Genomic DNA, 23,065 nt, shown 5'->3' on the forward strand with positions numbered 1-23,065 from the left:
AAACTGACAGACATGTTACTTAATGTTCAGATTACATATTACAAATATATATATATTTGTTAATGCTAGTTAATGACAATAGCAATAGATTTTTTCATTGTTAATTCATTTTAGTTCACAGTGCATTAACTAGTGTTAGCAAGCACAACTTTTGATTTTAATAATCAATGAGAAAACATTAACTAAAATTAATGAATGCTTTAGAAATATTGCCCATGCTTGATGTTAACTAAAGTAGTTAAATAATTTAAACTATAATTTTGACGAATTAACCATATTTTAAAATGTTACCATTATTTATTTGATGGCAAAGTTGAATTTTCAACAGCCTTTATTTAAATCTTCAGTGTCATATAATCTGAAAATATACATATATTATTATTATTATTTATTTATTTTTTTTACTACCGTAAGTAGTGTACAGTATATATTGCAAATGTACTGCCAGTAAAGCAGCTGTCACTGATGCGGATAGGAATGCTAACAGATATCTCTCTTTTACATGACTATACATGTTACAGTAAGCACACATATAGTAGGACAAGAACTGGACAAGCACACATAAAATTAATACAGACATACAAATACTGTGCTATTACACACATAAACAAAGGCACACACACACACACACACACACACACACTCACATCTACCAATGGGCCCAGAAATATGATTATCTATTGACATGTATTTACAGTGTAAATAATTTTTGTGTATTTACAGTATAATGTGTGGCTACAGCTTACTACTTAGTTTCACTTATTAGTCATAGTTTATCTTTCCTGTGTCTCTTAACAACAGCTTTTCAAAATCCCCAAAAGCGGGCGGTAATGTTTTGTTTGCTTTTAGCACTAGTATCTACATGTTCTCATAAATGTGCTCAGCAGCCATGAGTACATAAACAACCAACGTGAAGTTTGTGTTGACAGAACCCTTATTGAGACATTAAGCACACAAAAATATATTTGCTCTTCACATTAAACCCAATATGATAAGTGGAGTCAAATTATGTTTTAAGTTACTCTATACAAACACACCAAAAACATCAGCCAGCAATGCTTCTGCAGCAAAAGAGTGAAAAAAACTGAAATACAACTGCTCTCTTGATTCATGTCCTCTACCATCTCACCTAATGAACAACACCTAAGAAAACCCAAAAGAATCCTTCACCAGAGCCACTCGAAACGGTTCAATTCAGGAAGCACCTGCAGAAGCGCCCATTCAAACAGAGCAGTGTGAAAACCAACCTCTGCTCATTACAGAGAAAAAGAGTGGTGGCAATATAAACATTTACCTTGCAGGGCTGAGTTTGAATGGAATACCTGTGTGTCGACCATCGCAGGTACACTCTGTCCCTCTCTTACTCCCTCTATGAGGTGGCCAACAGGAGAATTGGTTATCTAATAAGTTCCCATGTAGCTCCGTCTCTCTTTCACAAGTACGACTCTAAGAAGGATTTCCTCTCATGTTGACGAATTAGCATAAGATGCCTCCTGGCTCACCTGTACTCATCCAACCTGTTTGGCGCCTCCTCCTCCTGAGCCGCGTGCACCTGAAACTGAACACACCAGCCTGAAATGTACTCTGTGGCATGTAAGAACAATTTCTTGATGTGAAAAATGATTTAATTACACTTGCTGAGATACTACAATGCCCGAGCTCTTTATTGTTCAGATTGTATACTGCCTGTAAAGTAATTGTAAAGTAAAATGGCAATTTTAAGACAAGAAGACGAGAACAAACTATAAACCTAGAACTTCTTGTCTCCCCTGAGGGGAATAGAAACCCCATTCTGACTTTATCTTTGTCATGAAAGCAGATAGGACAATGAAGCCAATGAGGAGAGGAACATGCAGAGAATGGCCCTACGGTGTGAATCATTAACGTTCTGCTTTATTTAGTCCTCAAATTTACTTTCATAATGCCGATACAGCACAAAATTACAAATGGCTCTGAAAAAATAATGCCAGTATTAAAATAGATTTGTTTATTTGTCATCATAAAATGAATATGCTTTCAACAAATGATATGATATAACTACAGAAGCTGTGTTAAAAAATAAATAAATAGACATCTTAATTAATGTGATGCACTTTCGTTTGCTGAAAAGGGTATTATTAACTATAATTATAATTATAAACTATGAGCCTGTAATTTTAGGTTAGGATTACCTAAAAGAGATAATGTAGAGACCCAGATCAACTGCAAAACATGTAATTTCCCACATTTTGAACACTTGAACACAATGGAAGTCAATGAGGTCCCATGTTGTTTGGACCCAACTGGTTTTTATCATGTAGACAAAAACATTTTATTTTATTTGTTTCACTGGATCAAGAAAGTCATACAGGTTTAGATTGCCATGAGGATGAGTAAGTATTCAGGGTAGCATTAGATTACATATTTGATAAGAATGATAAAAGTACAGTGTGTTCAAAAGGATTGTACTATTGTACAGACACTTTCAGTGGACAAAAAACTGCATCAAACAGATATGAGTGGTGACATGATTACATGATTACTTCATACAGTGCTACAGACTGTTAATCTATACCTCATATCATAATTATTATGTGCGTTCAATTTAATATGGCATCTAACCTGACTTAGGCCTATGATGAAAATGTTCATTTTAGGATGAACTAACCCTTTAAAGCTGTGTGTCTGAATACATTTTATGGTTGAGTAGTAGATACTCACAAGAGTGAGACAAAACACTTCCAACTGTCTTCAATGGGCAGTTAAAATTATGAATTGCAAAGCTGGTCTGTGCATGGCATAACTTTCTAACTTTCACATGGCGTATCTCATTAAAGAGCAAAAAAGATGAATAGGAGATGTTTCACCTATCAGTATCTGAGTCTAAACTGCATTTTGAGAGAAATATGGAAATCTTTTGATCTACTGAATGCAAATATTCCCGCCACCCAAATAAACCGGCCTGATGAGAAGGCTTTAACAAGAAGGTCCAAAGAGCAACCCCTGTGTCTAATGAGTGTGCAATAGCACCCGGTCCTCTCCTCAGCCCATCTGATGAATGCTCAGCCTCTGGAACATGCATCAGACCGATAGGTGGCTTTGGTCCATGATTTAATAAAGTGAAGAGGTTTCAGTTTACAGAACTGCTTGGTTTCAATATCCATCAGATTCCCTAGAAAAATGCCATCACTCACTGCGCACACACCTCAAAGATGGTCTCAACATGAATCACATAATAGAATTACCACGGCAACATCCCAGCTTACATGCATACACCTATTATGTTACACATTCACAGAGCACTGGGTAAAAAAGACCAGCAGGCCCAACATTCAGGCCAATTGTTGTGGCCCCATTGTTCAAATCCTGATGGGAATCTCAGGGGCCGGCCTGAATAGAGATGCTACTGCGGTCTCCTGTTACTTCCCATGGTTTCTAAGTGATGGGGCCTTGTTCACCGGCTTCTTCTTAATGTTTCGATGCACCTGATAATAATATCACCTGGGCCTCCTCCTCGTCCTCATCCCCATCCTCTAGATCTTTGTATAACACTAACTCATTGAAAATAAATTGAAAAAAAAAGAAGCTTAGAGACTGGGACTCATATCTGGCTGCATCTGTAGCCCACTGAAAGAACACAAAAAGTGAAAGCGCAGTAATTATGATTAAGAGCTTACCAAACAAAATAGAGCAGGGGAAGAATGTTTTCTGCTGTCTCATCTTTCCAACCGGGGATACAAAGTGGACAGTAGAAAAGGGCATTTGGATATACAATTTTTCATGCCTTTTTATTCGTTTTTGTATGAGAGTATATTACATTATTCTTCACAAATCCTCTTAAGTAAACAAAATAGAAATGTCCCATAGAATGCACTTCCAAGTTTGGACTAGAAGTTTTATTTTCATGTCATGTTTTAAAAAAGAAAAGAAAGAAACGTTACAAGGGTGCTTTAAGAACAACAACAACAACAACAACGTATTATTATTATTATTATTATTATTATTAATCACTTTTTCAAGCACCTTTACAAAGCTCAAGGGCATTTTGCAATTGTTTAGATTAATATAAAGGAAAATGAATGATAAACTATTATTATTTACTATCAATAATAGTTCATAATAGAAAAATATCCACTCTATTTATGTTAAGAATTGAGAGCTAGCCTCTGCTAACATTTTGTTTAATTTCAGTTTAAACAGTCTCATAAAGCATGATTCATCATGCAGGCATAATGGCATAACTAGCATAACCTGTTAAACATAGATTTTTTTTTTCTTCAACGGCTATTACATGCTGTGTAATTAAAAGCCACACAATGATACAAATATTGTTATTAATTCCATACAAACTTTTACCATGGTAACCATAGTTTCTACCAAAATACCAAATGCTACCATAATAAATTTAAATAATTTCTTCTTGAAACATTACCATAACCTTCCAGAGTATGGTAACCCTAACGTTGAAACGTTAACCCTAAAATGAACAACTTAACCTGAGAGCTAATAAATTAAAATGTTGTAAAAATAAATAAATAAATAAAACAAATAAACCGCGTAGACTATTCTAAGCCACCAGGACACAGCGGTGTTTAGATGATTTGCACAAAACCCCTCTAAAACCAACTCGCCCAGGCTTAAAACCAGTTATGACTAACAACTTATTTACAACTTAGCTTAAACTGGTTTATTTTTCATTAAATTCATAAAGGTCGCTCACATATGTGTCAAATAATAGCTCTATAACGTTGTTATACCTGCACAAGCCCCCTCAATCACATCAGGCGTTAAGGCAGCACATGCTTTTCTCTAGTATTTACCTCAAGCGGCTTCCATTAGCATGTTTGTTTCAGGCTAATGCTCTCAGCAGGAAGAGGTGGTGGGAAACAGCACATCACCACTGCAGTCACTTGTTACTCTGATAATCTGCTGTGATGGAATCGCAGTACCAATCGATTTTTCAAGATGCTTACACTTCTAGACGTGGACAAGTAGGCCAGTTAGATTAGCATCTGGCACAGCACTCACTTGACACACAAAGAGCCAGAGACACAAGAAACCATCAATACAGCAGGCATGGATGTGATATATTATAAACAACGACTAAAAAATACATTACAGAATTTTACAAAAAGAAAAAATTATTTGTGAAATAAACAACGCATTTGTTCAAAACATGTTAGTTGTTAACCAGTGCATTATTATGTTACAAAATATTAAGTTTAAATATAAATTAGGATTAATTCATGCTGTAAAGGATTGCTGTTCATTGTTAGTTGGTCCCTAGACTAAAAAATACAATGTGTATCATGTGGCAAAGTGCTACAATACAAGGCGAGTCATTGGTAATCATGCTATATCTATCCACACTCTCTCCTACACATCAATTTTCTATAGGCAAATGAAAGCTTTTTTGTGTCTTGTTTTTTTTTTTTTTTTTTTTTTGGTGATGATAAAAGTAACATGTTGCTTTGCCTGACAGGTAAAAGAGGAAGACATCACATCAAGGGGCTATATGCTGCATTATATGTCGCTTCAACATCACTGATTACAGTCTACAGCACTCCATAAAACATGTTTTCATGGGAGATCCGCATGAAAAAAAAATAAGTGAAATCATGTTATACAGTTTACTCTATATCCACTCTATATTTTGCAATTAGGAAGTACTGAAAGCCTTATACTTTCAAGTAACTAATGGCCACAACCATTCTTACTGTCACGAATACGAACCCCGTGAGTCCCTCCAGAGGCCAGCAGAGGGCACCATCGCCCGAATACTGACACCTACAGGCATCCAAACACTCACTTACACTGATACTCACTACATTACCCAACAGCCCCGCACCTTGGACTGATCACCGGCCAGGTGTTCCATATCAGAGACTGCCATATAAGCCAGACCTTTGCGTCACCTCATTGCGAAGTCTTGTTTCTGCCACGGCTAACATTTCTGAGCGTTCTACCCTGTCTTGCTATCCTAGTTGCCAACCCTTGTTGTTTATCGATCCTAGAACCTTTGCTGCCTACCTTTGAACCCAGATTGTTATACGGACTGTGATACTTGCTGGTTACCCCGACCCACTGCTTTATATTGACTACGATTCTGATATCTCTATTATACTGTGTTTGCTGATCCTGACCCTTCGCCTGTACGACTACGAGTGTTCTAATAAAAGCTTGCAAATGGATCCCATGTCGAGTCAGTCATCGTTACAGAAGACTTCGCCAAGACAAGATCCAGCAGCCTATGAACATCTCTGCACCAACCTGGCAGCTCAGGCAAGTCAGATCGCTGCAAATCAGCAACAGTTAAATCATCTTACCGCCGTCACGGAGGAATTGGTGAAGGCTATTCAGAATCTCCATAGTCCTGTTGTCACGACACCCGCGCCACAAGCGGCCGCCATTGCACATGCGGTTCCCACGCCCTCTCAGATTAACCCACGACTGGCTTTTCCTGAGAAATTCGACGGTGACCCTAACAAATGTAAAGGCTTCTTACTACAATGTTCGCTGTTTGTGGAACAACAACCCATGCTCTATTCCACTGACAACAGTAAGGTTGCCTTTGTTTGCTCGTTATTAACCGGAAGGGCTCTTGACTGGATTACCGCTGTATGGCGCACGGATGGATCATCCTTCTCCTCCTTCAACGATTTCCTCACACGCTTCCGTGAGGTTTTCGATCATCCCAAGGAGGGAAAGAGTGCTGGCGAACGCTTGCTAGAGCTCTCTCAGGGGAGATCTTCAGCTGCTGAGTATGCTATGAACTTCCGCACATTGGCAGCACAAACGACCTGGGTGAGTGACACCTTAAAAGTTCTGTTTCGAAAGGGTTTAAGTCATGAATTACAAGCTGAACTAGCATGTCGAGATGAGGGGAGAAGTTTGAACGATTTCATCGAGTTGACGATAGCAATTGACAATCTGCAGCGTTCACGTAAACCTCGCTCTCATGTCAGTACTGTCATTAAAGCAGCTCAGTCTGTCGAGGACTCTGAACCCATGCAAGTTAATACCTATCATCTCTCATCTGAGGAGAAGAATCGCCGCTTGGCAAATCGTCTATGTCTGTATTGCGGATCCCCTGGTCATCAACGAGCCAACTGTCCTTCACGTCCCTCATCTGTCTCATCCAAATTGGTGAGTGAATCCTTACACTCTCTCCATCCAGTAAACTGTGTGTGTGTACCCCTGAAGCTAACCATTAACAACGTTCAAGTGACCACATTTGCTTTACTGGACTCTGGAGCGGCTGGGAATTTCATGTCAGCTGAGTTTGCAAGAACAAACAACGTATCATTAATACCATGTGCTAACTCTCTGTCTGTAGCTACCATAGATGGTCGTCCCCTGGGAACTGGTATCATCACTCACCTTACACAAAGTCTATCCGTCACAGCCGGTTTACTGCACCAGGAGGTCATTCAGTTCTACGTTCTGCCCACGTCCAATACACCCATAATTCTGGGACTACCATGGCTGAGACTGCACGATCCGCTAGTATCATGGAGGGAAGGTCAGATATTAAAGTGGAGCACTAAATGTCAAACAAAATGCCTATCTACCATTTCTCCTCTTCCAGTGCGCTCGTTGGCGATTAACAAGGAGTCATTCGAGGTTCCCAACCTACCAGCGGAATATCACGACCTCAAGGCAGCTTTCAGCAAAACCCAAGCAAACACCTTACCACCTCATCGACCCCATGACTGTGCTGTTGATCTTCTACCAGGTCACAATCCACCCAAGGGTCGTGTGTTCCCACTGTCACTCCCAGAAACCGAAGCCATGACTAAATACATCAGGGAGGAGTTGGAGAAAGGCTTCATACGTCCTTCCACTTCCCCTGCATCCGCTGGTTTCTTCTTCGTCAAAAAGAAGGACGGCAGTTTAAGACCCTGCATTGATTACCGTGGTCTCAACGAGATCACGGTGAAGTACCGTTATCCCCTTCCTCTGGTTCCAGCTGCATTAGAACAACTTCGCACAGCTCAATACTACACCAAGCTTGACTTACGCTGTGCTTACAACCTGATTCGCATCAGAGAGGGTGACGAGTGGAAGACGGCCTTTTCTACAACCAACGGTCACTATGAATACCGGGTTATGCCGTTTGGACTGGTCAATAGTCCGTCCATCTTCCAGGCGTTCATTAATGATGTCTTCAGGGACATGCTGAACAAGTTTGTTGTGGTCTACATTGACGATATTCTCATCTACTCCAACACCCTACAGGATCATATTCAACACGTCAGAACTGTACTACAGCGCCTCATCGAACATCAACTGTACGCCAAAGCCGAGAAGTGTGAGTTTCACACCACTTCCACTACCTTCCTGGGTTATGTCATCAGTCCGGGGGGAGTTGCTATGGACGACAGTAAGGTCTCTGCTGTACTCAAGTGGCCAGAGCCTCAGACTCTCAAGGAGCTACAACGGTTCCTGGGATTCGCCAATTTCTACAGGCGCTTTATCAGAAATTTCAGTACAGTCGTCAGTCCTCTCACTTCCATGATCAAAAGAGGTACCCATCGTCTCACCTGGGCCGAAGCCTCCCGTCAAGCCTTTAAGGAATTAAAGGAACGCTTTGTCACCGCTCCTATCCTGCATCACCCTGACCCCTCTCTTCCCTTCTTAGTCGAAGTTGACGCTTCCAATACTGGCATTGGGGCCGTTCTCTCACAACGACCAGGCCCTCAGGAGAGACTTCATCCCTGTGCTTTCTACTCACGCAAGCTCAACCCAGCGGAGAGAAATTATGATGTGGGTGATAGAGAACTGTTAGCCATGAAGGCAGCGTTTGAAGAGTGGAGACATTGGCTCGAAGGGGCTATTCATCCTTTCACCGTCTTTACGGATCATAAAAATCTGGAATACCTACGCTCCGCCAAGAGACTCAACCCACGCCAAGCCAGATGGTCCTTGTTCTTCTCCCGGTTCCAGTTCAATGTCACTTATCGCCCAGGTTCCAAGAATACTAAAGCCGATGCTTTGTCACGTATCCATGATGACGACCCTTCCATCTCAGTCCCCGAACGCATACTGCCCTTCCATGTGGTGGTTGCTCCCATCCAGTGGGATATCATGACTCTTATTGAACAACACAATTCACAAGAAGCACCACCAGCCGCCTGTCCACCGGATAAAACCTACGTACCTGCCCCTCACCGTGATCAGGTCCTGAGTCATATTCACTGTCTTCCTGCCTCTGGTCACCCCGGCATCACAGCCACACTCCATCTCCTCAAGAACCGCTTCTGGTGGGAGACCATTAACCCCGACACTATTAAATACATTCAGAACTGTCAGACGTGTAACATGCACAAAACCCCTCGTCAACTGCCAGCTGGACTCCTTCAACCTCTTCCTATCCCTCAACGACCCTGGTCACACCTTGCCATAGACTTCATCACAGACTTACCCCTATCCCAGGGTAACACGGTCATACTCACGATCATCGATCGATTCTCCAAGGCTTGTCGCCTCATACCTCTACCCAAACTCCCTACTGCTCTTCAGACCGCCGAACTCCTGTGTAATTGGGTGTTCAGGTTTTACGGCATACCTGACGACATCGTTTCGGATAGAGGTCCTCAGTTCACCTCTCGTTTATGGAAGGATTTCTTTCAAGCCCTAGGGGTCAACGTAAGTCTCACGTCTGGCTATCACCCCGAAGCCAATGGTCAAGTGGAACGCCTCAACCAGGAGCTCACTCGGTTCCTCCGCTCCTACTGCAGCTCCCATCAAGAGGACTGGTCTCGTTTTCTCCTATGGGCCGAATATGCTCAGAACTCCCTGATCAAGTCCTCCACTGGAATCACCCCCTTCAAATGCGTTCTAGGGTACCAACCACCCATGTTTCCCTGGTCAGGTGAACCCACCAATGTTCCCGCTGTTACTGATTGGCTTCAACGAAGCGAGGATACATGGAATCAGGCCCACGTACATCTTCAACAAGCTGTACGGCGCCTGAAGGAACAGGCCGACCGTCGTCGACGCCCTGGACACACTTACCAACCTGGTCAATGGGTCTGGCTGTCCACCAGAGACCTTCGGATGAGATTGCCATGCCGAAAGCTAAGTCCTAGGTACGTGGGTCCATTCAAAATCACACAACAAATCACTCCTGTGTCATTCCGCCTTGCTTTGCCTGACACATATCGTATTTCTCCCACTTTCCACATGTCACTGCTCAAGCCCGCTGCTGCCCCTGAGGAGGAGGGTGAGGGGAGGTCCCGTGAGCAGAGTCCCCAACCGGTTCAGGTGGAGAGCGAGGAGACCTATCAGGTGCGAGAGCTGCTTGATTCAAGACGTCGGGGACGAGTTCTCCAATACTTGGTTGACTGGGAGGGGTACGGTCCAGAGGAACATTCCTGGGTCAATGCCGAGGACATTCTTGACCCCAACTTAACCACTGATTTCCATAGAGAACATCCAGAGAAACCGGCCCCTCGACCTCGAGGAAGACCCCGTCGTCGCCCTCCACCTCACGCCAGGAGGCGTTCGCAGGGAGGGGGCTCTGTCACGAATACGAACCCCGTGAGTCCCTCCAGAGGCCAGCAGAGGGCACCATCGCCCGAATACTGACACCTACAGGCATCCAAACACTCACTTACACTGATACTCACTACATTACCCAACAGCCCCGCACCTTGGACTGATCACCGGCCAGGTGTTCCATATCAGAGACTGCCATATAAGCCAGACCTTTGCGTCACCTCATTGCGAAGTCTTGTTTCTGCCACGGCTAACATTTCTGAGCGTTCTACCCTGTCTTGCTATCCTAGTTGCCAACCCTTGTTGTTTATCGATCCTAGAACCTTTGCTGCCTACCTTTGAACCCAGATTGTTATACGGACTGTGATACTTGCTGGTTACCCCGACCCACTGCTTTATATTGACTACGATTCTGATATCTCTATTATACTGTGTTTGCTGATCCTGACCCTTCGCCTGTACGACTACGAGTGTTCTAATAAAAGCTTGCAAATGGATCCCATGTCGAGTCAGTCATCGTTACACTTACGTAAAAAAAAAAAAAAAAAAGGTGGATTGATATGCACTACCCTTCAAAAGATTGGGATCAGTAAGATTTCTTTCTTTTTTTTCTGCTCATCTTGGCTGCATTTATTTAATCAGAAATGCAGAAGAAGAAGAAAAGGCAAATATTATGAAATATTACCGAAATTTAAAATAATGTATTTCTATTTTAATGTACTTTAAAATATAATTTATTCCTGTGATGCAAAGCTGAATTTTCACTAGCATTATTACTCCAGTCTTCAGTGCCACATGATCCTTCAGAAATCTTTTTAATATGGTGATTTATTATCAGTATTGGAAACAGTTGAGCTGTTTGTTTTATTTAATTTTATGTAATGTTTTTTTTTTTTTTTTTTTCTTTTTTTTTTTTTTTTTTGGAAACCCCGTTTCAGGATAATTTAATGGATAAAAGGTTAAAGAGAACAGCTTTTATTCAAAATATAATGCAATATCCTCTTTTTTCATCTGTGTTAAATTCAATATGGCTTCATACCTAATTGAGAGCTACATGCATATATAGAACCCCCCAGTAGCAACTTTCAAATTTAAATTTAAATTGATCAATTCTACAGAAATTATGTTTAATGAATAAAGTTTTAAAGGTAAATTATTATAGTTTGGTAATTTAGCCCCATTTCGAAACACATTTTATACCAATCAAATGAGCTGTGATATAAACTAAAGCTAGGAATTTAAAAGAAGCTACAATCTCTGGTTATGTCATGCCTAAACTTACCATTTCAATGACATACATTCATCAAGCACTTTACCAGCAGGCAAGTGTAGCCTCTCTCTTTCACCAACTATCGATGCCTCCATCTTTTGCATTTGCATGACTGGGGTTATTGCACTTGACTCACCCCACTGATGAATATATCTATCACTCTAATTTAATCTAATATCCATACTGTTTGCAGAGAACGAAACATAACAAGAAACCTAGGTTAACCATAATGCATTGCTCAGAACATGAAAAAACCATAACCATGGCAACATCCCCGCCCCCCCACACCAAATAAATGATGAGTGCATACAGTATGTAAAGATATTTCCTTTGTATGATTATCTATGTAGTGAAAAACAGACAAACTGTACAAGACTAACAGATTATTCAAGGCTTGCACAGAAGCAATTAATGATTTTAATGAATGATTTTCTTTCTCAGTATTTATGTTTGGTTCGTAAATATAAGTGCAGCTTTCCAGCCATGGAGAGACGTCAAGGAGTGGGAAGGATGCCGAGTTTGCTTTGTTTCTTCTTGATATATGAGTTGATTATATGATTTTGCTTTTTCACAGCACTAATCTGTGTTGGCTTTTGCCTGAATGAAGTTTGCTGGCAGACATAGCAGATGAGTTTGTTTTTCTCCTTTCAAATATCAGTATCATTTGGCAAAATTCTCTTTACCTTTAAGACTTGGTTCCAGTTGTTGTTTTCACACTAAGTCATCTTTTCTGAAAAGTATAACAAAAAGTGAGTTTTGCTTAAAAAAATATTTTTGAATTAAGTTAAATGGAATTCTTAAAACCATTTCTATTTTTAAATAAAACAAAATAACATTTTATATAATTTTGCTTCTCAAGTAAGTCGATTCTGATTTAAGAATTATTATTATTATTATTTATTTATTTTTTTTGCAGTGTAGATAAATGTTGTTTAGAATATGAAACATTGTGCTATGGGCTCTCTGTCTTCAAAAACAATGAAACCTGACCTGAACCTGTTGTATTTTGAATGCAAAAATGACAAAATATTTTTCAGACTACAACAACCGCTCTCCTCCCTACCCAGAACCCCCAGAGTAAACGCTGTTTCTATTTGAGTAACAGGACCTACTTTCGAACTATCAGGAGCCCTGTGTTTGACAGCACATTAAAAAGAGAATTTCTACAACTGAACCTAACAGAAAAGTTAAAAGACTCAAAACAACAAAATAAAATTGGAACCACCAACAAGCACATTTCTCCTGACAAATGTCTCGCATCCAAAATTCTAGTGAGGAATAAAGAGCCAGAGCATTCTTTTCTGAGGCAGCCTTTCGTTTCAGCGATGGCTTGAAGATAAGAAGGATGGCATGAATTCAGAGCAGTATGGATTCACTTTGTAGTTCAGTGGTGACTATAGAGGTAACTTAAAACAGCGGCCTGCCTTGTCACCTCAGTCCTTTCTCTTCCATCCTCCGCTCGCCGATCTTGCTTTCACGCTTCAGTAGACTTCCTGCCCCCTCAAAACTAATATCAAAACCCTCTGAACTAATCAATTCTCTCAGTCTTGGTTTATAATGAGTCTCTGTGGGAGTTATAAACAGAGTTGCATTAGGTCTCTGAAAGTTCTTGACATCCGTTGTGTTCTTCTGCAACAATCGACAGAAACACTCAAATATCACCAAATTCCTTAGCACTCTCCTAAATATCAATACAAAATGTATTTAGGAGACCTGACTTTTTTTTTTTACAGCAAGGTAATACATTCCAAATAATTGATATACATGACAAAACATTTTAAGTATTACTGAATGATGAATTACATTTACATTTATCAGACACTTTTATCCGAAGCGACTTACAAATAAGAGCATTGCAAGCAATCTGTCATCAGAGACAACCATATCTGTTACTGTTAGAAACAGACCAGACACTGTGACATTACCCCCCCTCTCAAGAGCAGCTACCAGATGCTCCACCGAACACAAGAACAAACCAAGGAACATCGAGACCAGGAGAGAGGTGGACTGGTGGAGGATAAGGGGGAAGGACGGATGGCCAGGTCCATAGAGGGAAACAGAGACAGGAAGTAAAAGCAACAACAACAACAACAACAACAACGAGACCAGGAGGGAGGTAGACCGGTGGAGGACCAGGGGGAGGGACGAAGGGCCAGGTCCATAGAGGGAAACAGAGACCGGAAGTGAAAAATAAAACAACAACAACAAAACAAAGATGCCAGGAGGGAACTGAAAGTCCAGGGGCCCAGGGCAGAGCCGACAGGGTAGGAATCCAGGGTTGAGCAGGTGGAACCACCACCACCTTGCGGTCAAGACAGAAGCCCATCAGGGCGGCGCAGAAGACAACCACAGCCGTGCGCTCGAGACCGAAGCTCACCAGGGCGGCACAGAAGACCACCAGAGCCATGTGGTCGAGACAGAAGCTCACCAGGGCGGCACAGAGGACCACCACAGCCGTGTGGTCGAGACAGAAGCCCATCAGGGCGGCGCAGAAGACCACCACAGTGGGATCAATGGCACAGGAGAGCAAGTCTGGTTCGGTAAGCCTGAAATAGAGAACATGAACAGGTTAAGGGTGACCTCCGTGGCCCTGATGAGATGGTAGATGGTCTCCATGGCCATGACAGGGCAGGTGGTAAGTTCGGCAGAGACCTGACGAGGCTCTGGAAGATCCGTGGTGATTTGACTGGGTTCAGGAAGATCAACCGTGACTTGACTTGACTCATGAGGTCTAACTGTGGTTGGGCTTGACTCATGAATGTTAATGGTGGGACCCGACTAGTCTTTGGAGGGACCATGGAGACCCGACCCGACTCGACTCTGGAGGTACCACGGGGACCTGACTCGATTCGGCAGGGACCATGGGGACCTGATCAGTGGGGACCTGACTTAACTCTGGACGGTCACCTGTGGCTGCCATCTTGTGCAGTGGCACAGGACCGGCGGGCATTTTGTGCTGTGGCGCTGGGTCGGTGACCACCTTGATCCCACTGAGACCGATGGTGTAGGTACATGGTGAACCCCCAAAAATCCAGGGTCTCCAGCCCCTTCATCTCCCACTCAGGCATAGGGTTATCCAGGCAGGTATTAAAAAGGTCTTTAAATGCCTCATCATTGTACCCCATTCCTAGTGCCATGGTCCAAAGAAACTGCGCCAAACCACCCACCTCACTCCGCTCTTGACTTAGGGTGATTAGGTTTCGGAAACTTCCCCTCCGCTCCTTCATTCTGGCTGGGGAAAGGATATGAAATCCCACACTGCTGTATCTGGGCATGATGGATGAATCCACAATCACACCCAAAAACAGGAAAGAGGTCATGACCACAAAATCAGTCCAAAAAACAAGAAAAACACAAGGGAACACGAGAAAGCCAGGTGACGGAAAACAAGGACTCCATGAAACAGATAGAAACAGACCGGTTTATATAGACAGGTGAAAACTATGAAAGTGGAGACAGATGAGTGCAATTTACAGGTGTGCAATTGCCAGTGATGAAGGGACAAGGCTTTGTGGGAAATGTAGTGCCTGTGGGGTGATTATGGGTAAGTGAGACCACTAGTGGACACCCAGGGAAACACAGACCAGACACTGTGACACATGTCAATGTTGATTTTTTTGGAGTGTCTATTTACAGGCCGCCTTGATGGCAGAAACTAACTCTCCGGCCAGTTACCTGTGATTGAGATAGACAACACTACAAAAGACTACTGGCAAGCAGGAAGTTGAAAATGAAGTATTGTTTAGGGTTGGTGCATTTTCCAAATATATAGGTGGCATAAACTTTAATATGAATTAAAATTCTAATTTACACTCAATACGTTATTATTTGATACTGTGTACAATATTTGCCACTATTTTCTAAAAGTAGTATAAATAGCAGAAAATGCTAGTATTTTATCATAGTGTAAATGGAATCTATAGCTATTTGCACTTAGTGTAAATAGCACCTATCACTAAGAAAATATGTTATTTGCACTTAGCCGATGACACTGGTTTTTGTTTAAACGTATTATTGTATATTTTGATATGTAATTTTTTAAAAGGATTTTTTAAACATTTTATTTCAGTTAGCCAATTTGGCCAGCAGCGGTCCTGACCACACATGTCCTTTCTAACGGGATTACGTCATGCGTGAAGTCGTGCATGCACATCACAGAGTTAGTGCAAGATTTTTGTGGTTAAAAAGTATATATATATATATATATATATATATATATATATATATATATATATATGCGTTTACTTGTTAATCATGAATGTATTTTACCGAATACAAAGAGAAATGTGTAACATTTTACTAGATTTTTAGACTTATTCACTTTTATTTGTAACTAATATATATATATATATATATATATATATATATATATTAGAAAATGACTGATTATTTCATTATATAAGACCCTTATTCCTCAGGTGGGACAATGTAAAGCCATCTGAAGTGGCACTGAAATTGCAATTTGGACATTCAACACATTGGCCTCGATTATATGGAGAAAAATTCTGGAATGTTTTTCCTCTAAAATATTAATTTATTTGCGACTAAAAAAAAAAAAAAAAAAAAAAAAAAAAAAACATGAACATCTTGGATGACATGGGGGTAAGCAATTTATCAGGAAATGTTTATTCTGGAAGTCAACTAAATCCTTTAATTTACTAGGACTAAGATATTAAGCTACAAGCTATGTGCTGGTTTATTAACAGGTGTTGCTCCATAATAAAACTAAATAACACACAACAAAGTTATAATGAGCGTGATTTGCAAAATTGTCAAGACGTTTTAATCTGAAGACAGAGCATTATGAGACTTGACCTTTACTGTTTAGTAAATCCTATTATCAGTTTTATTATGCACAGCATGTCTCAACTTTTTCCATGTACCTGCACCTTCATCAGCTCAGAAAATACATTTTTATGATCTTACTATCACACTATCATCTGCTCCAAGAGAAACAACAAGACATGATATCTGCAAATGTCTAAATAAGAAAAGAAAAGCTTTATATCTTCATTCCATGCTCTATAGATTTCCCTTTAACCTGTTGACGTCAATATAACACATATTTCCCCTTGTTTTCTCCCTTTCAGAGGAAAAAGGATGTGCAATGCTTCATTAATCCTGGGTGCTATCTGGGAAGAGTGACTTGTAAATGGTAAGCAACAGTAACAATCACGAGATGGAAGATTGTGATTCATCACAATGTGTTTCCATCAAAAAGCCCCACGAGAACAGTTCTTCTGTCCTGCATCTTTTTCAATCAATACCTGCAGCGTGGAAAGCGTTCTGAGCAATGCTGCAAAGCTTCATTAAGGCATGTTTAGATGTTAAATGAAAGAGTAAAAAATAACTCACTCAAACAGAGCTTCATTGAAAAATGGTTTAAAAAAAAAGTGTGCTTCCTAAAATGTTTGGTGCACATTTTTTCTTTGTCACTGTGAGTAATAACAAGACGTTAGTATGAGAAAATGTTTCGATTATTAAATAGAAAGAGAAAAAGGTCTGCTCTGACTCATAACTGTATTTTAGAGACAATAACCTTATATCCTTACAAAATATTTTCCTCTAATAAATACAAAACAAAAACACAAGTCAGAAATTAAAACAATTCCTGGAAAGCTTATTTGATATTTTCAGAGGCAGCTAAAAAAAAAAAAAAAACACAGGCATAAAATAATAAGCATTATAAGAGTAGGGAGTTGCTTAGTGGATTACTGATATATCTTAAAGTGTTTGTCTAAAGCAAGCAGAGTTTTTAGAGAGCAGGGTTAGGGGTGACATAATAAAAAGTGCCAGAAGATAATCTCTTTAAGTCTAAACAGCCCCAATAGCTGCCCTTTTTCCTTTTCTCCTTTATCTTACCCTCATTTTCTTCTGAAAAGCATTTGCTTGTCCTACATAACAGTCATGAGCAGCAAATCCTCTTAGCATCTAATCATTTGGTTTTATTCATAAAGGATGCTCTTGGTGTATTGACGAAATTGAATGCCCCAATCTCACTTGTGCTACCAGCTGGACTCCTCATTCTTATGTCTCCAGCTTACAGAATGATGCTTCAGCAGGACAATACTATTTCTCTCATTCAAACACCAGCATAGAGAGATATTGTCCTTGTCAGTGTGATAAGGTTTAGAAGCATAACACACAGGGGACATGCACATATTAAACTGTGTATTTTTACATAACTGTCTATAAGAAGTAGTGCAACTGGGGCTGGATGTAGAGTGTTTGTAAACATTATATTAAAATTAAACAATATATACAATAACACACATTTTTCAAAAATTGGTATAGAAAAATAAATATCGCTCAGAAAATTGTAGTTTTACTCTCAGAAATGTAAATGTCATAAAAAAAACAACTACTAAATTACAACATGTAACACGAAGTTAAATGTGAATTTTTGAAGTAGAAAAACTGAAATAGTTTTCTATTCTTTTTTTTTTGTAAAATATGATAGAATCTATATTTCTATTATTATTATTTTACTTTATTTTATTTTTTTGGTGGGCCACTAAAAATCTGTGTGCACATAATTCAATGGCATAAAATATATTGTAAACATTTTTTTTTTTCATATAAAATATATGATGTGTGTGTGTATATATATATATATATATATATATATATATATATATATATATATATATATATATATATATATATATATATATATATATATAATTTCTCATCCACAAACCTATTTTAGTCTTTATTGTTTTTATTTATTTATTTTGTCATTGAAAGCTGGCCTTTATTGTGATATTGGAAAAAATAAGGTGCTGTCACATTAATTAGCCCTTGTTAGTCTATCATCAGTCTGTGCTCGTTAATTAAGTGATCAGTCTCTAAAACAGGTTGCTCTGCAACAGTACAATGTGAAAGTGAGCCATTATTAACAGCTGCAGCGCACAGACATGCCATCTCTGAGGGCTTTCAAGTATGTTACTCGAACTATCAAGCTCTGAACCCTGCTTGTCAAGACTTTCTTATTAAAACCTACTATATGTGAGGACAAGCATTTATTTAAATGTGTAACCCCCCATTACCAACTATTTTTTGAAAAAAAGAAAATGCTTTTATTTTTATTTTTTACTGCTATTTTTAAGCCTACTCCAAGTAAACGCCTAATTCTGTGTGTCTCTCAACAACCTGTAGCTAATATTAGGAGCTAAATATGAAATATTGTAATCTACTGTAAACTGGGGAGTGTTGTAACACTATGAACTCAACCAATTGGAAATTAACATCACTATTGTTCATTTGGGAAAATAAGGTGACAAATAAAAGAGAAAAAAAAATATATAATTTGATTTGTGCTCATGTTAACTGAATTCAAGAACAATTAGTTGCAGTTTTCAAATTTGATTGGCAGCAATTTGGAAGTAACATTTCAGTGACTTTTTCTGTAGGTTTGCATGGATGAATGTTGAACTAAAAAAAAAAAACATTCAATGAATGATACACATAGTATTGTTGTGCTAAAAATTTTTCAACATAATTAAAGACCAACATTGAATAAACATTCTATTAATGCTACTGGAAGACATTTGTTCACAAATTTGAGAGAACCTTGCGAGAATGCTCCAAAGTTCTGAGTTGTATTGCTTGGGTGAATAAATTACAAACTTGAACCTATTGCAAATTCTGGGTAAGGAAGTCTTTCACCCTCACGCAAAATTCGAAATGCATCATGAATAAAATAAAACTTTGAAATTTTGCTAAGAGACTTAAATGTTTTTTTTTTTTTTTTTTTTTACAGTGTTTGGAACAGTTTTCCTGGATGGAGCAAAAACACACAAAGTATATTGTGGCTAAAATTTAAGTTACTCAATAATTAATTTAGTTTTTTTAACTGGTCTATAAAAACTTATTCACAATCATGATGCAAATATCAGTTTATCATTTGGAACAAAATTCTTACTCATGTGATAGACCTTAAAATTAGCAGCATTATTACTTGTGTTAGGCTTGATAAGGGGCCTAAGGAGTGGTGTCTGGCAATTCCACCCGTAGACTGACGCTTTCTGTTCATCGCTTGAAATGTCATCTAAATTATAATGTAAAGCTAGCATTATTCACAAAGACTATTGAGCAGACACCTCTGCTTGTCATACATAAAGGGGAAAAAAAGGGAAGTTTTGTGAGAATATCTCCCCATGGTGCACAACAGTTGCCTGATACCTTGAAAATAAATTCCCAAATCGTTCAATGTCCATGTCAGTATTTTGTGAGACAGTAGAATAACATCAACACACCACATGCCAGTGACTCAAACTCTATCCAAAATGGATTCTACACTATGATCGGCGTAAATCAAAACCAAGCAACCATACTAAAGTTCTAAATTTTAATGGGCGAAAATATATTTTAACTAGAAATATTTGTAAACCAAAGAGCTGTGAACACCACAAGACTTGGATCACTGGTATGCCACCACACACTTTCATTTACTATACCCTTGAACATATGAACTTTAAGAAGTGTTGTTTCAACATACAGACTGTAAAACATGTGTTATGTTAAATTTGACTTAACTGCTAATTAGTTAATGCATTTACTTTGTTGTTGACATAGCACAGCAAACTAGATTTGCATTTCCTGAAGGAAACGCCTGAAAGGCAGTGCAAGATAAATGAACAGATGCAAAAAAATAATACACCAACAACTCCGTATGAAAAAAATACTGTAGATGTAAAAAAAAAAAAAAAAAAATTAAAATAAATAAATTCAGCAACAATTCAGAAATGAATGGCAGATGCTCTGTTAATGGCAAAGGGAGATAAGTTATTATTATTATTTTATTACTTGCACTTCACAATTAATTTTGTAGTTTTAATAAAATCCAATAATACACATTACTTTGATAAAATGATCTGAATAATAGTTGCATGTTTCTTGAATGGTGCTTGAACAGTTGAATGGTGCTGCATTCATTTCTTAAAAAAAAGGGAAGCAGAGGTAGTATTACCTAATAAACACATATACACAGACACACAGTGGTTTCGTTAGGTTTAAGGCTGGGTTAAACTTTAAGGGATGGGTCAACAATGTAATTATAAATGTAGTTACAGAAATTAATTACACGCAGATATTTTTTAAATTATAAGCTCAATGTAAAAACATGTTTGTACAAAGTAACTGTATTGTAACAAATGATTCATTGAATTGTAAGTAGTAGTTAAGGCCACTTAATAAAAGTGGAACCTTTACTTTTCTTTACTTACTTAAGTAGCAACGTGATGTGTAGGCCAAGTATGGTATATATATATATATATATATATATACTAACCCCAAACTTTGGAACGGTTATATGTGAAAAACATACAAAATAGACTGATATTAGTTTATTGCTATATACTGGAACATAGACTGGTAGTAATGCGTGACCCTCAGTGACTGAAGTGGTCTTGTTACTTCACAGCGATCAATGTACTGTGTCAGCAGAACAAAATTAACGATTGTTCCCCAACCATCAGCACCCTGAGGAAATCATTAATGCTCAGGTAAACATGGCTGAATGTGACAGAAATGTGCAATGTTGTCAACGCTTTAAAAATAAGGCTGTGTTAGTGTATCTGTCAAAACCTCTTCTGCTGTAACAATGAAAGTCCCATTTGGAAGGTTAATTTATTACTCATGAGAGAGTTTATGAGATCTTATTTGAGCAAATCACTGAGTTTTGAGCAAAAAAGGTCATTTGATTAGTTAAAGGTGAAGCATGTAATTTCAGCAGGAATATACTGACAGAATTCCAATCTGTTTGATTGAGTAGTGGGACTAATAACATTGGCTCAAGTGGTACAAGTTCGGTGCAGGACAGGGGGAGTGTCTGTACTTTAACATACAATTACAACCAAAGGGTACTGGAGCCTTTTTTGAAAAGGACATAAAAGCACTATAAGAGTATTTCAAGCATTCTGAAGCCATGTGACTGTCAACACAATTTACACTTATCCATTGTACATTTTCTCCTCAAGTGGGCTATTAACCACTACAACCAGATAAAGTCTATAAGCTGAAGATGTGAATCAAACAATTGGAAAGCTCTGATTCAAAGATTGATCAATTTATGAAATGCACATTGCTACTTTTCTCATGAACTCTTACTCTTTTTGTCATACATTAAATATAGGCTAGTGACAAATGGTCAAAAAGTGCTTTAGTTTTCGAGATACCCCTACCGGAGGTAGAACTAAACCCAACAATGTTTTTCTTCATCTCTAAGGTCTCCCATATATGAAATGGATTCTTGGCTAAAAATATTTTACTGCTAAGATTGTTAAATTAACAGATATTGTTATACACCACAAAACCAATAAAGGACTAAAATATAGCCTGTCCGTATGGGAGTTAAGGCATATAAACTAATGCAGATCAATCACACAAGCTCTGAGAGCTTTGAAACTTGACATGTTTGTAGTCAGGAAGTTGATTTAACTACTAGAAAAGACTGGATGTGAATATCTTGATGTATGGAATAAATAGACACATGTAAACACATATCTAAAATAAGCGGACATGCACAAATTTAATATCTATGCAGAATGTTTTCATTTACTTTGTGCTTGCTTTGCCTGGCATTATCATAGAAACACATATGATGGCTTGTTGGAAAGGTGGGGTTGTGCTGAATCCAGCAATACCAAATATGTAAATATATAATAAAAGAGAAGTGTTCTGTCACTCAATGTATGAGGTGTCCAAAATGAAAGAACGCTGGACAAAATAGCCTCAAGTCCAAATCACATTATCAGTGGTGAGAAGAATGTTGACAAATTCATGGTTACTGCAAAGTAACTTACATTAGGTAAGTGCTGATCTATATTTATGATACATTTAATCATGATAAATTTCATAAGGCACAGTATACTATACAATTCATATGAACCACAGATCCAATTGAATCAGGTTAACATTGGAATGGAACACCTTTATTAAAATATCGTCACTGACGGGCAGAATCCTCGCATGTCCAAATTTTGTCTATTTCATATTTTTTCACAATTCAATGCTATTGATCAAACCCCACGTGGTAAACAATCTAAAGTGTTGAAAATAGATTGAGAGCAAATCTCTTAACTCCATTAGACACTTCAACTGTCTGAGAATCCTCGTAACTCCACCTCTTCTTCACTCCGCGGCAGGAACTTCCACGGCATTTTGTGTCCTCAGGATTTAAAGTCGTAACGATTGAGAAATCCTCGTCGAGCAACACATAAAGCAAGCCTTAACTCTGATTTTATCTATTTTAAACTATGATATCAGTTATTGATGTATTTTAAATGTCTACTTATTACTAGGCAAGGCAAGGCA

Source organism: Carassius gibelio, chromosome A11 (genome assembly GCF_023724105.1).
Source record: "Carassius gibelio isolate Cgi1373 ecotype wild population from Czech Republic chromosome A11, carGib1.2-hapl.c, whole genome shotgun sequence".
NCBI lineage: Eukaryota > Metazoa > Chordata > Actinopteri > Cypriniformes > Cyprinidae > Carassius > Carassius gibelio.